The sequence below is a fragment of the Mustela lutreola genome, chromosome X (genome assembly GCF_030435805.1).
Source record: "Mustela lutreola isolate mMusLut2 chromosome X, mMusLut2.pri, whole genome shotgun sequence".
Classification (NCBI taxonomy): domain Eukaryota; kingdom Metazoa; phylum Chordata; class Mammalia; order Carnivora; family Mustelidae; genus Mustela; species Mustela lutreola.
In genome coordinates this window covers 42,524,540-42,539,432 of record NC_081308.1, presented here as the reverse complement: position 1 = coordinate 42,539,432, position 14,893 = coordinate 42,524,540, and positions in this window count along the sequence as shown.

Here is a 14,893-nt window from a genome sequence, read left to right as displayed (position 1 = left end):
AGATGGGTCAGAAGGGGCAGGTTTTGCTTCCCCTTGGGGGTTAATGAGATGACCCACCAGGGCGTGGCGTCCCGTGGAAACTCGAAATTGTAAACTCTAACAAACCCAGTAGGGTTTTCGTGCGTTCCTTTATTCTCTAGTTAACACAAAATAAAAGGCGGTCTTTTGAATTTGGGATGTAGGAAATACTCTCAGAAGTTGGTTTAATAAAATTAAGACGCAGTGCGGGCTCTCTGGCTCTCCCTAAATACCATGAATTGCAGAGTGACAGTCTTATGGTCTTTATATTCAATGTGCCAAAGTTACTGATTTTACTCCTCTGACAAATGGGTACAAAGTTTGCAGAAGCTAAGGTCCCTCCTGGCGAGGGATTTGACAAAGTGTGTTTAAGAGAATAAATACTTAACCCAGTTTTCGATACACAAAGCGATGGTTTTGGAGCATTAGGCCTGGCCGGAGAGGACAGGACTGTTGGATTGATACGTATTGTTTAATATACATCGTAGGCGATATAACCAGTGACCTGCCTTAAAGTTGGCGATTTTTACATTATATGTTCGTATGTAAATTAAAATATAAGTATATATTACGTACATTATAAAATACATATAAATGGCTATAAATACGGGATTCATAGGGATATAGATAATATAGATGGAGGAGTGGGGCCTCAGTTTACTGTGCTGGGTCAGTCACGTGCTGAAGGCAAGTAACTTGATAATTTCACGTGATGCCCTCAATTGTAGGAAACCTGACCCTGAGTCCCCTGCCTTTACCAGGTCAGGGGGAATTTCCCTTAGATTGCTTGGAAATTCCAAATCTATGCCCAGCACTCCTTCCACTGTTGAAAACAACCTGGCTTTTGCATCAGCCCTGATCATTATTTTAAGATTTTAAGTGTGTGTATGGTAGCTTGGGGTGCTAAGTAGAGCAAATCAAAGGCTGGGTTAAAATGCGGGCACTTTGTCATCACTGAATGTTTCTGATGGTGGCTGGGTTTGTAACACACATACTTCTGTTTAGTATCCTCACTCAAGGGCCATTGCTGGTAGGAGGCCTATTGTATTTGGGATCTGGCCCTAATGGTTATAGTAGCATAGCCCAACATGCAATAGCTCTATGATCTCTTTCTAGAAATACACCCCACAGTGATACAATGGAAGAAGTCGGAGGGAAACAAAAGAAAATCTTCAGCTTATGAATAAAGGAATGAGCTCATTTGAAAAAAATAAAATGCTGAAAGAAAACCTCCAGTTAATGTAGCTTGCATCGTATGTCAGTAGCCCTTCCAATTAGAGATCTCTTCACCAGCAACCACAGTTTAGATCTCGAATACAAGCAACTTGAGAAAAAAAGTTGTTTTGTGTGTGTTTACTAGGTTTGGCAACTGTGGGAAAACAATGAGTGTTGTGTTTAAAATCTTATGAATGATGGAGCTTTCAGGAAATTGGGTGATAAATATGCACATATGCATAGTGTTAGCATAACTTGCAGGAGTCCTGGGAGTTAGTCAGGAAGTTTTAAAATCTATTTACTGGGGCACCTGAGTGGTTCAATCCTTAAGCAGACTGCCTGCCTTCTGCTCATGTCATGGTCCCAGGACCCTGGGATGTAGCCCAGCTCCCTACTCAGCGGGAAGCCTGATTCTCCCTCCCCACTCCCCCTGCTTGTATTCCTTCTCTTGCTGTGTATTTCTCGTCAAATAAGTAAATAAAATAAAAATGTATTTATTTTTGGCCACCGGTAGTCTTCTAAAAATCGAAGCAAAATCTCTTAAAGCTATTTTTTCACTTTTGATTTTTTTTTTTAAATTTGTGACTGAAAGCTATTTTTCAACATTTACAAATACTCAGGCTGAGCATGGGTGCTAACTACACAATGGGCTAGGGTGGGGTGGGGCAGGGCTGCACAACCAGGACATTTGGGGTGCAGGGATTTTTTTTAAATTTTAAATAATTAATTAATTTTAAAGATTTTATTTATTTGTTAGAGAGAGAGACCACAAGCAGGGGGAGAGCAGGCAGAGGGAGAAGATTACCCGCTGAGCGAGGAGCCTGATGTGAAGCTCCATCCCAGGACCACGGGATCATTACCTAAGCAGAAGACAGGCACTTAACCATCTGAGCCACCCAGGAATCCCAAGATTTTTTTTTAAAGATTTTATTTGTTTATTGGGGCGCCTGGGTGGCTCAGTGGGTTAAAGCCTCTGCCTTCCGCTCAGGTCATGATCTCAGGGTCCTGGGATCGAGCCCCGCATCGGGCTCTCTGCTCCGCGGAGAGCCTGCTTCCTCCTCCCTCTCTCTGCCTGCCTCTCTGCCTGCCTCTCTGCCTGCTTGTGATCTCTGTCTGCCAAATAAATAAATAAAATCTTTAAAAAAAAGATTTTATTTGTTTATTTGACAGAGAGAGACACAGCAAGAGAGGGAACACAAGCAGGGGTAAGTGGGAGAGGGAAAAACAGGCCTCCCGCTAAGCAGGGAGCCTGATGTGGGGCTCTATCCTACAACCCTGGGATCATGACCTGAGCCGAAGGCAGACAGTTAATTGACTGAGCCACCCAGGTGCCTGCCAATTTTTTAAAGGATAAACAATCATCCTTTCAAAGCTTCTTCCCCTTGGTTAATTCATAATAGATGAACTTCTGCGCAAAATTTGAATTATAAAAGAATTAGAGCAGTGCAGGATATTCAGGGGTGAGGCCAGGTAACAAACAGAATCTCTCTTCCCTCCTTAAGGCTCTGAATGTCTGCTGTGAAAGCCCTAATACCTTAGCCCTTTGGGTTTCAAAGAGTAAAAATACGGGCCAGATTCCAGTGCCATGAGTGGCCGGGCAGCTTCTGAGCCTCTTCCCAAGTATATATTTTCCCAGAAGAAAGAAACCATGTGTTGAAATGAAAACAACTAATTGGGATAAAACATCTTATAATCAGTTTATAACTAAATGCATCTGCGTAGATTGTTTGCAAACAGGACACGATGGACGTAACTGTGTCCCTTGAAATCGTATGTTGAGGTCCTAAGGCCCAATAGGACTGTCTTTGAGGAGAGGGACCTTACGGAGATAACAGGTCAATGAGGTCACAAGGGTGGGACCCTTATCCAAAAGGACTGGGGTCCTTATGAGCAGGGGAAGAGACACCAGAGATGTGTGTATACAGAGAAAAGGCGATTTGCAAGCAAAGGAGAGAGACTTCAGCAGAAAGCAAATTGGCCGACACATTGACCCTGGACTTCCAGCCTCCACAACTGTGAAAACAAGGCCCCCAACAGTCCCCTCATATCTGTCGTCATGCCCCTTAGCAATGCAATTTTGCGGTTCCCTTATCCAGAGGCGGACCATATTTCCTCAGCCCTTGAACCAAGGCCAGCCTTGTGACTTGCTCTGACCAAGAGCAGGCTGCAGAAGTGCCACTGGGGGAGACCCAGAGCCTAGCCCTCAAGGGCCATGCAGTTTCTGCCTTGGCCATAGAGAAGGAGCAGGGCCCTGAGCCCTGCGCATGAGGAAGCTAGCCTGGCCCCCTGGAGGATGAGAGTAGGGGTGGCGGAGAGCCAAGACACTCCCCGATGACAGCTGTCACCAAGCGCGGACCCTCTCATTAGCTGCAGCCCCAGGATGGAGCAGAGGAAAGTCCAAGTGAGGCACCTTCCGCTAGTGGATCCCAACTCCAATTGCCTACCTATGGGATTGTGAGTGAATCTACTGTTGTAACACAAAGCCACTGTTTTAGGTGTTAGTGCAACAGTAACTAAATTGACATTCTTCTCTTCCTGAACAGGGCTGAGTGAACCCGACAGTGTTTCTAGAGGGCAGATCTTGTTGTGGCCACCGAAAGAGCAAACTTGGTAGGTCAAGAACTAATGCAAAGAGACAGCTGCTCTGGTCCTCCCCCTCCCCGCTACCTGGGTGTAGGGCTGGGAGCCCCAGTGTGACACTCAGCACTGTCTCCTTCAATGCTCTTTCCCCAGATTTGGAATCAGTAGTAGCCTTTGCTGTCTCTGAAATTGTGGTGATAAATACTGGAAAGTCCACAAACAAAAAAAAAGCTTCTTTTTTTAAAAAAAAATATTGTATTCATTTACTTGACAGGGAGAGAGACATAACAAGCAAGGGTAGCGGCTGGCAAAGGGAGAGGGAAAAGCAGGCTCCCCTCTGAGCAGGGAGCCTGACACGGGGCTGGATCCCAGGACTCTGGGATCCTGACCTGAGCCAAAGACAGGAGCCTAACCCACTGAGCCACCCAGGCATCCCCTGAGAATGGTTTCTTTAAGCAATTATGAGGCTTCACCAGGGGAAATGTTCACTACAAGGTATATTATGAACAAGTGATAGTATATCATTTGAATACCTAGTTATTAGTCTGAATAAGCACATGCTGTATAATTTTAAATGTAGAAAAAGCATTCTTCAAGATCTAGAGAGAAAGTGTAAAAATGTGCCTGATTATTTGAATACATACACTCAGTGTAGTACAGAGCTCTTTCCACTGCCACAGAGTAATTGGACTTTTTGCTTGGTTTCAAACCAAATCTATAACGTTAAAATACATCATAATTTCCATCAGCAACTTGTTGGCATTGAGTGAAGGGAAATCCCTCCTTGTACAAAGACATGTGATTTTGGGGGGTCTGGGTGGCTCAGTAGGTTAAGCTTAGAGTCTGCCTTCAGCTCAGGTCAAGATCTCAGGGGGCCTGGGATCAAGCCCTGTGCTGGGCTCCCTGCTGGTCAAGGAGCCTGCCTCTCCCTCTCCCAGCCCCCTGCTTGTGCTCTCTCTTACTATCTCTCTCTGTCAAATAAACAAATTTTTTTAAAAAAGACATGTGATTTCTGCTAAAGACTTTCAAAGACATTCTCTAATGCAATGTTATTAAAAGGATCTTTGGGGCGCCTGGGTGATTCAGTCAGTGAAGGGGCTGTCTTCAGCTCAGATCATGATCCCAGGGGCCTGGGATCAAGCCCCACATGGGGCTCCCTGCTCCCTGAGAAGCCTGCTTCTCCATCTCCCTCTGCCTGCCGCTCTACCTACTTGTGCTCTCTCTGTGTGACAAATAAATAAAATCTTTTTTATTTTTTATTTTATTATTTTTCTAAAGACTTTATTTATTTATTTGACAGACAGAGATCACAAGCAGGCAGAGAGGCAGGCAGAGAGAGGGGGAGGAAGCAGGCTCACCGCCAAGCAGACAGCTCGATCCCAGGACCCTGAGATCATGACCCGAGCCGAAGGCAGAGGCTCAACCCACTGAGCCGGTGGCACGGAGCTTCCTCCTCTCTCTCTCTCTCTCTCCCCCTCCCGCCTCTCTGCCTACTTGTGATCTCTCTCTCTCAAATAAATAAAATCTTTTAAAAAAAGATTTTATTAATTTGACAGAGAGAGGGAGAGAGCACAAGCAAGGGGAATAGTGGGGAGAAAGAGAGGGGGAAGCAGACTCTCCGACGATCAGGGAGCCCTATGCAGGGCTCCATCCAGGGACCCTGGGATCATGACCTGAGCTGAAGGCAGACGCCTAACCATCTGAGCCACTCAGGTGCCCCAAATAAATAAAATCTTTTTTTTTTTTTAAGGATCTTGTATTTCCCAGCCCAAATGAACATTGACTTTCACGCTAAGACTTTCCACTGCGTATTTTGATTAAGCAGCAATGGGTTCGCGTCTAATATTCATCAAAATAGGAAACTGGAATCCGTCCCCACATTGCAGAGGGCAAGCTGAACCACAAGGCAAAGAGAGTTCCACAAACTCAGGCAAACAAATGTGAGTGTATACTTTACACACGCCCTCACACACAGACAGGTGTGCATGTAGTCGTGTGGTCCCCAGAGCCACAGACTGGTCAGAGGCCTCAACGAGAAAAACCAAATACTGTGCAGGGATTGAAGTGATTCGGTGGGTGACACCCCCGTCCCCCATACCCAATTATTTCTCTCAAGTAGTTCAACGAAGTTACCACACAAGAGTTTGGAATTCAATCTCAGGCAGGAGAAGACCACCTATAAAATGTATGGAATGCATTAGATCCACCGAATCAAAATTCATTCGACAAATATTTTTTTTAAGATTTCATTTATGGATTTGATAGAGAGAGAGAGAGCACAAGCAGAGGAGCGGCAGAGCGAGAGGGAGAAGTAGGCTCAATTCGGTCGAATAATCTACTAACATCTGCTACATGCTGGGTAGTCTGTCCGACGCTCTCCATCTGCATTTTCTCCTTCAACCCTCGCGACAGACCCATGAGGTGGCTGTTTTGTCCCCATTTTACTCATGAGGAAAGAGATTCAGAGAATTTAGGAGACTTATTTGCTCAAGGTTGCAGAGTCAGAACAAATAAGGCTGCGCCCCGTCCTCTAAACTCTGGCTCCCAGGGGCGCCTGGGTGGCTCAGTTGGTTAAGCGACTGCCTTTGGCTCAGGTCATGATTCTGGAGTCCAGGGGATCAAGTTCCACATCAGGCTCCCTGCTCACCAGGGAGTCTGCTTCTCCTTCTGACCCTCCCCTCTCTTATGTTCTCTCTCATTCTTTTTCAAATAAATAAATAAATAAATAAAATATTTAAATAAAGAAATAAACTCTAGCTCCCAGTACCCAACCTCTCACCTCATTCTTCTAGCAAACTCCTATTCATCTTTCACATCTTAGCTGAGATCCCACTCTCCTCGGAACTCCTTCCCAGGCATGCTGAAGTTCAGGTTCTGTTGCCTCCCACTGTGTGCTCCCCAGGCTTCCTAGACTTGATCCTATACACCACAAACTCACGTATTCTTCCTCTGTAGGCAGTAAATGGGCAAGACTTTGGGCCATATTTCAGTTACGGGTGCATGGAAGACCCAGGGCGCCCGGCTGGTGTGCGTCTCTTGATCTTAGGGTTGTGAGTTTGAGCCCTACACTGGGCACAGAGTCTACTTAAAATAAAATTTAAAAATTAGCTATTGGGGTGGCTCAGTCGGTTTAAGCATCTACCTTCAGCTCCCTGCTCAGCGGGGAGACTGCTTCTCCCTCTCCCTCTGTCATCCCTCCCCCTGCCTCATGCTCTCTCTCAAATAAAATCTTAAAAAAAAAAAATAGCTATTATGGGGCACCTGGGTGGCTCAGTCGTTGGGCGTCTGCCTTCAGCTCAGGTCAGGATTCCAGGGTCTTGGAATCGAGCCCTGAATCAGGCTCCCTGCTCAGGAAGCCTGCTTCTCCCTCTCCCGCTCCCCCGTTTCTGTTCCCTCTCCCGCTGTGTCTCTCTCTGTCAGATAAATAATAAAAGCTTTAAAAAAATAGCTATTGGATGAGTGACTAAATGAAGGTATGAATAATGCACTCCAAAGATCTCCTCACTCTCCTCCCCAGTCTCCTTCCTTGCATAGGCCAGGCCAGTGCTGAGCCCCTTGGGGTGGGAGACAGAGTTCAGCCACGCAGTAGACCTGCCCTTAGGAGGTCATGCTGGTTAGGGAGACATTCCAGAAAACAATGGGAGTGCAGAGGGCCCTAAGCTGGAGGAGAGGATGGGGTGGAGGCAAAGCAGCTGGGGAAAGGAAAATCAACTGATGTCATCAGAGATGAAACAAATTGTTTCGTCCGAATAATGTTCCCACATCAAATAGGAGAACGATCATATGAGTATAAATTATGGACTGGAGAATAATTGAGCCTGGCACCTTTATTTATTTATTTTTAAAGATTTATTTATTTAATTAAGGGTGGGGAGAGAACACAGGCGTACAGGAGCAGGGAAGAGGGACAGAGGGAGAGAAGCGGACTCTGCCCTGAACCCAGAGCCTATCTACTGACTTCCAGATCCTGATCGATCTCATGACCCTGAAATCATGACCTTAGATGATGACCTGAGATGATGACCTGAGCCGAAATTAAAAGTCAAGACACTGAACTGAATGAGCCACCCCGGAAACCCAAGCCTGACACCTTTAGAGTCAGATGCTGGTGTATAGGCTAAACACACACAACCTTTTACCTGGGAGTTATCTGTTATTTACAAGGGAGTAATTATTGCAGGGGGCTCTATTATTTACCAGTAGTTCTAAGGCATTTTGCACACCCACCCCCGTCCCCTTGTCCCTGCTTTGTCAGTCACACATTGCTTTTTGTTCTGACTCCTGGCTCTGGTCCTCGCTTGCCTGGTTCCGAAGACGGACAGTACATCGGTGAGGTCCCTGCGAAGGCTAGAAGCAGTGTGAGGACAGGAATAATAAGTGACTCATATTTTGTGTTCCCTCCATGGTATCGGGGGCCTGTCAGACCAAGAGTTGGAGAAAGTAGAGGATGGGTGCCTGTTGGATAATGTACAGCTTCCCTACAAATGTGCACAGCGAGGTGTTTGTCTCTCGGACCCTGAATTCACATTTTCCTGGTCTGATAGTTTTGGCTTGCACTCCGGGAGGCATCAGCGGTTTGCTTCTGCCCAAGGCGCTATGAACTTCAGCCCCAGGCATTTCTTATCACAGACTGAGAAGCCTCTGTCCCTGATGGTATTTATTTGACGCCATTAATTCTAGTCCTTTGACGTGTTTTGTTTTGTTTTGCTTTTCCCTTTGGTTCTGGCATGGGAAAAGAGGTAGAACAAAGAGAACCTTCCGCCTGGCCCTGGGAGTCTTCTTGCCTTCTGATAAATCGCTGGCTTTCTAATCAGGTGACAGCTGGAAGGAGGAGCAGCTGCTCCCCCAGCTCCCTCTACTCCCTACTGCTCCCTCCCTCCTGCTACTGACCCTGCTCCTCGCTGCTGTCCGTGTTCCCCTTTGTTCTTCTTTCCCTCTCCCACTGCTCCTCTTACTTACCCTCCTCCCTGCTGCTCCCCCTGCTCCCCACAGCTACCCTCTGCTCCCCCAGGTGCCACCCTTCACACTCCTGTAAGAGAGAAGAAATCAGGCTCAGGCTCTTTAACGGGGAACCGGAGTGTTGGCTTACCCCCTGCCACGGAGTAACCTCCTGAAGGTCCCCCTCTTAGCAGTGTCTGGGCCAGAGATCCCCGCTGCCACCTTCTGGGAAAATGAGTAACAAGTCAATGTTTGATTGGAATCCAAGGGGAGAAACAGTGGGATCTTGCTGAAGACTCCTCCCTTTAATTGATTGCTTTACTAACCAGCTGACACGTGTTTAAAATCTGCCCCCTAGACATGGGGTAGGTTTCAGGCCTTCGTCGGCCATGGAATTCTAGCCCCTCTGCTGGATGACAGTCCTCCTGAAGTTTTTTCAAAAAACATTTATTAAAGACCTTGTTGCGCAAGGGAGTTTGCCAGGCAGTGTGTAAGGATAGTGGAACACCCAGCCTCTCCAATGCACAAATTCATTGGGGGAGGTGGGAATGACACGGGCATATGCAAGATAAAGAGCAGACTCCAGGCTGAACCCCTGTGGGCTGGGAAAGCTATTTGCCTTTATCATAGTCCGACCAGAGACTCAAACATTTTGGAAACAGAGAAAAAGAGATAGAGGGGCTCCTGGGTGGCTCAGTCGGTTAAGCATCTGCTTTCTGCTCAGGTCATGATCCCAGGGTCCTGGCATCGAGCCCCATGTGTGTCTGGGCTTCCTGCTCAGCAGGGAGACTGCTTCTCCCTCTGTCCCTCCCCTGCCAGCTCCTGTGTGTGTGTGTGTGTGTGTGTATGTGTGTGTCTCTCTCAAATGAATAAAAGGTTTAAAAAAAATGGTAGAAAGCAAAGAATGGGGCCACCTGAGAACAATTTTGACATGAGCAGCTAGGAGTAGATCCCATGCAGTTGAGTAAATGAGTTCTCCCTAGCCAAGCAAATTTTTCTACATTGTATTTTCTGCCATGGTTAATATCATCATCAGGCCATCACTGTTGCATTACATATTACTTACTTCTTGGCACTCAGATAATACCTCCCTGTGGTCCCCTGTGCCTGAAACCCCACTGCACCCAGAATTCTTGTTCTTTTCTCTGTTCCTACGTGTCTGTGGGGCTACAGGGGAAAGAGGATAGCCCTGGGTCACACAGCAGAAAACATAAAATCAAGCACAGGTCATCCACTTTCTTAGCAGGGCTTTCAGCTCCGAGAGGGGGGGATTCTTGTTGCCCCAGCACTGCCCTGGAGTGCTGGGCACCGCCAGCCTGGTTTTCTTCTTCCTTGCATCCATCTGAGATTGTCTCTGGCTATTTCCTGGAGGCAGTGCTTGGCACAAGACCCAACTTTTGGCCATTATTATGTTTTATTCCTATTTTTAAAAAGATTTTTATTTATTTATTTATTTTTAAAGATTTTATTTATCTATTTGACAGACAGAGATCACAGGTAGGCAGAGAGGCAGGCAGAGAGAGAGGAGGAAGCAGGTTCCCCGCTGAGCAGAGACCCGATGCGGGGCTCGATCCCAGGACCCTGGGATCATGACCTGAGCCGAAGGCGGAGGCTTTAACCTTTAACCAGGCGTCCCACATTTTTATTTATTTGACAGAGAGAGACACAGCGACAGAGGGAACAGAAGCAGGAGGAGTGGAAGAGGGAGAAGCAGGTTTCCTGCTGAGCAGGAAACCCAATTCAGGGAACCCAATGCAGGGCTCGGTTCTAAGACCCCGGGATCACGACCTAAGCCCAAGGCAGACGCCCAGTGACTGAGCCACCCAAGCACCCCTGTTTTATTCCTATTTTTAAAAAAGATTTTATTTATCCATTTTAGAGAGAAAGATCACATGACATGGGGAGGAGGGGCAGAGGGAGAGGGAGAATCTCAAGCAGACTCCACGCCGAGCATGGAACCTGATGCATGCATGGCTCGATCCCACAATCCTGAGATCATGACTTGAGCTAAAATCAAGAGTTGTATGCTTAACCAACTGAGCCACCTGGGTGCCCGCGTTTTTCCTTTAGCAGATTCACCCTTCTATAAAAGTTCACATTTTCAAGAGGAAATATGGAGAATATTGGTGACTTCATTATGAATTATTTTATAATAAATATTACATAAGTTCTTAAAGTGTAAGAAAATTTAGATATATAACATGGACACTAGCCACATTTTTTATGAACTAAAGAGCCCCCCTCCCCCCCAAAAAAAACCAGGCGTGGCCATGTATGTGAGTGTGTGGGAGGGGACAAAGGTTGGCCAAATGTGAATTTTGCCGAGTTTAGGACATTAACAAACTGACAAATCCTCAACATCTAACTATTCCCACTATCATTTTATGAAAGAAAGAACATTTTTTTTTTCTGCACATAAAAAAGTAGGAAGGACATAATCTCGGAATATAGCCATGTCATCCTCTGGGACTCCAGAGATCCAGAGAAAGAAGCAGGAACAGAGGTGAAGAACAGACATATGGAAAAATACCCAGCATCACTCATCATCAGGGAAGTGGAAATCAGATACACAATGAAATCTCATTTCATACCTGTCAGAAAGGCCAGGATCAAAAAGATAAGAAACAACACATGTTGGTGAGGATGTGGAGAAAAGGGAAGCCTTGTGCATTGTTGGTGGGAACGCAAGCTGGTGTAGCCACTCCAGAAAACAGTATGGAGTTTCCTCAAGATAGTAAAATAGATATACCCATATGAGCTAATAATTCCACTGTTAGGTATTTACCCAGAGAAAACGAAAACACGGACTCGAAATATATACACACCCACATGTTTATTGCAGCGTTATTTGCAATAGCCAAGATACAGAAACAACCCAAGGGTCCAACCGCAGATGAATAGATAACAAAGACGTGATATATATATATATATATATATATATATATATATATAAAATACATAAATATATGTATAAATGTGTGTATATCTATAAAGGAATATTACTCAGCCATGAAAAAGAATGAGATCTTACCATTTGCAGCAACATAGATGGACCTAGAGGTATAATGCTAAGTGAAATTAGTCAGATAGAGAAAGGCAGATATCATATGATTTCACTTTTATGTGGTATCTAAAAACCAAAAAGGAACAAACAAAAAACAAAACAACATGGAACAGAACAGACTCATAAATACAGAGACCAAACTGGTGGTTGCCAGAGGAAAGCAGGGTGAAGAAGATTAAGAGGAACAAAATTTGAGTTAAAAAAAAAAAAAGAAGAGGGGCGCCTGGGTGGCTCAGTGGGTTAAGGCCTCTGCCTTCGGCTCAGGTCCTGATAGCGGGGTCCTGGGATCGAGCCCCGAGTCAGGCTCTCTGCTCGGTGGGAGCCTGATTCCTCCTCTCTCTGCCTGCCTCTGCCTACTTGTGATCTCTGTCTGTCAAATAAATAAATAAATAAATAAATCTTTTAAAAAAAAAAGAGTGGGTGTGAAGATGTCACAGACTGAGGAGGAAGGAAAGAAGAAAGGTAACTCCCACTTTTCCAGACCACATAAAATGGCACATCTGCTGGGGAGGGCTAAAGATACTTGGGGTACTGGTAAAACTTCAGAATACCTCTTGGGAGGAAATGGTAATTTCCTCCCCAAAGCAAACAAAGGTCTTTTTGATGGTATTAAGGCCCAGCAATACCTGTGATCCCTTCTTGGTTTAAAAAATTGGTATGTGGGGCACCTGGGTGGCTCAGTGGGTTAAAGCCTTTGCCTCTTGCTCAGGTCATGATCCTAGAGTCCTGGGATAGAGCCCCAAATCTGGCTCTCTGCTCAGCGGGGAGCCTGCTTCCCTTCTTCTCTCTCTGCCTGCCTCTCTGCCCACTTGTGATCTCTGTCTGTCAAATAAATAAATGAAAATTAAAAAAAAAGAAATTGGTGTGGGGAGGGGGTGGGGGGCGCCTGGATGGCTTAGTGGGTTGAGCAATTGCCTTTGGCTGAGGTGATGATCCTAAAGTCCTGGGATCGAGCCCTGTGTCAGGCTCCCTGCTTGGCAGGGAGTCTGTTTCTCCCTCTGCCCCTCACCCCGCTTTGTGCTCTTTCTCTTTCAAATAAATAAAATCTTTTTTTTTTAAAGATTTTATTTATTTATTTGACAGAGAGAAATCACAAGTAGATGGAGAGGCAGGCAGAGAGAGAGAGAGAGGGAAGCAGGCTCCCTGCCGAGCAGAGAGCCCGATGCGGGACTCGATCCCAGGACCCTGAGATCATGACCTGAGCCGAAGGCAGCGGCTTAACCCACTGAGCCAACCCAGGCGCCCTAAAATCTTTTTCTAAAAAAGAAAAATTGGGGTGCCTGGGTGGCTCAGTTGATTGTCTGCCTTCGGCTTGGGTCATGATCCCAAGGTTCTGGGATCAAGCCCCACATTGGGCTCCCTGTTCATGGGAAGCCTGGTTCCTCCCTCTCCTCCCTGTTCAAGCTCTCTCTCAAATAAATAAATAAAAGGCTTTTTTTTTTTTTAAGAAATGATTGGGGCACCTGGGTGGCTCAGTCGTTAAGCACCTGCCTTTGGCTCAGGTCATGATCCCAGGGTGCTGGGATCAGGCCCCACATGGGGCTCCCTGCTTATTGGGAAGCCTGCTTCCTCCTCTCCCACTCCCCCTCTGGTGTTCCCTCTCTGTCAAATAAATAAATAAAATCTTTTAAAAAATAAAATAAAAAGAAATGATTTGGGGGGGAAACAGAGAGATAACATAGAAAACCTGGTCTATTTGTGGAAGACTGGAAAAGTCAAATTTCAAGCCAAGAAAAAGAAATATTCTGTTGTGAAGACTTCTGGAGAAGCTTCTAACATTTCTAATGGCAGGTCCTTGGGGAAGTCAGCAGTCTCTGGCCAGGAGACCACTGGCAACTGCCGTATTCCCCAGCTCCCTCTCATCTATGGTGTGAGGGCAAACCCCAGTCTTGGTTTCCGGCCACACACACTGTGGTTGGCATTGCTGTGGTTGCTGGGGCAAAAGATAAAACCTGTCTGTCTTTCCTGGCACTGGGCACATTTTATAGTTTTAATCAATGTATAGCTTACATATCATTAAGTTCACCCATTGTTAGTGTACAGTTCAATGATTTTTAGTACATTTATAGCATTGTGCAAACATTATCACAAGTCAATTTCAGGACGTTTCCATCAGCCCTAAAATTTCCCACGAGCCCACTTGCAGTCTTCCAGTCCCAGGCAAGCACTGACCTTTCTATCTCTATGGATTTGCCTTTTATGGACATTTCATATAAATGGAATCATACAACATAGGAAACATTGGATCTTGCTTCTTTCACTTAGTGCAACATTTTTGAGGTTCATCTGTGTTGTCAGTGTTCTGTTCTGTTTTATTGCTGATAGGAATCCATTGTGTATCAGAGACACCACATTCTGTGTATCCATTCATCAGTAATGGACATATGGATAGTTTCTGGATTTTTGTTCTTATGAATAATGCTACTATGAATATTAGCATATGAGGGCGCCTGGGTGGCTCAGTTGGTGAAGCGTCTGCCTTTGGCTCCAGTCATGATTCTAGGGTCCTGGGATGGAGTCCCTGCATGGGTCTCGTTACTTAGCAGCGAGTCTGCTTCGCCTCTGCCCCTTCTTTCTGCTCATGGGCAGGTCTCTTTCTCTTGCAAAAATAAATAAATAAAATCTTAAAAAATAAAAAAGACAGGGGCACCTGAATGGCTCAGTGGGTTAGAGCTTCTGCCTTCAACTCAGGTCATGGTCTCAGAGTCCTGGGATTGAGCTCTGCATCAGGCTTTCTGCTCAGCCGGGAGCCTGCTTCCCCCCCACCTCTCTCTGCCTGCCTCTCTGCCTACTTGTGATCTCTCTCTCTGTCAAATAAATAAATAAAATCTTTAAAAAAAAAAAAAAAGACATCCAAAAGAGGGACACCTGGCTGGCTCAGTCAGGTTAAAGGTCTGCATTTGCCTTAGATCATGATCCAGTTCCGCCTCAGGTTCCCTGCTCAGCCGGGACTCTGCTTCTCTCTCTGACAAATAAATGAATAAAAATATTTTTTAAAATTGTTTTTAAAAAAAAGAGTCACATGCTCTACCAAATTGAGTCCCTATTTTTTTCATTTTAAAGTGTATTTTTTTCTGT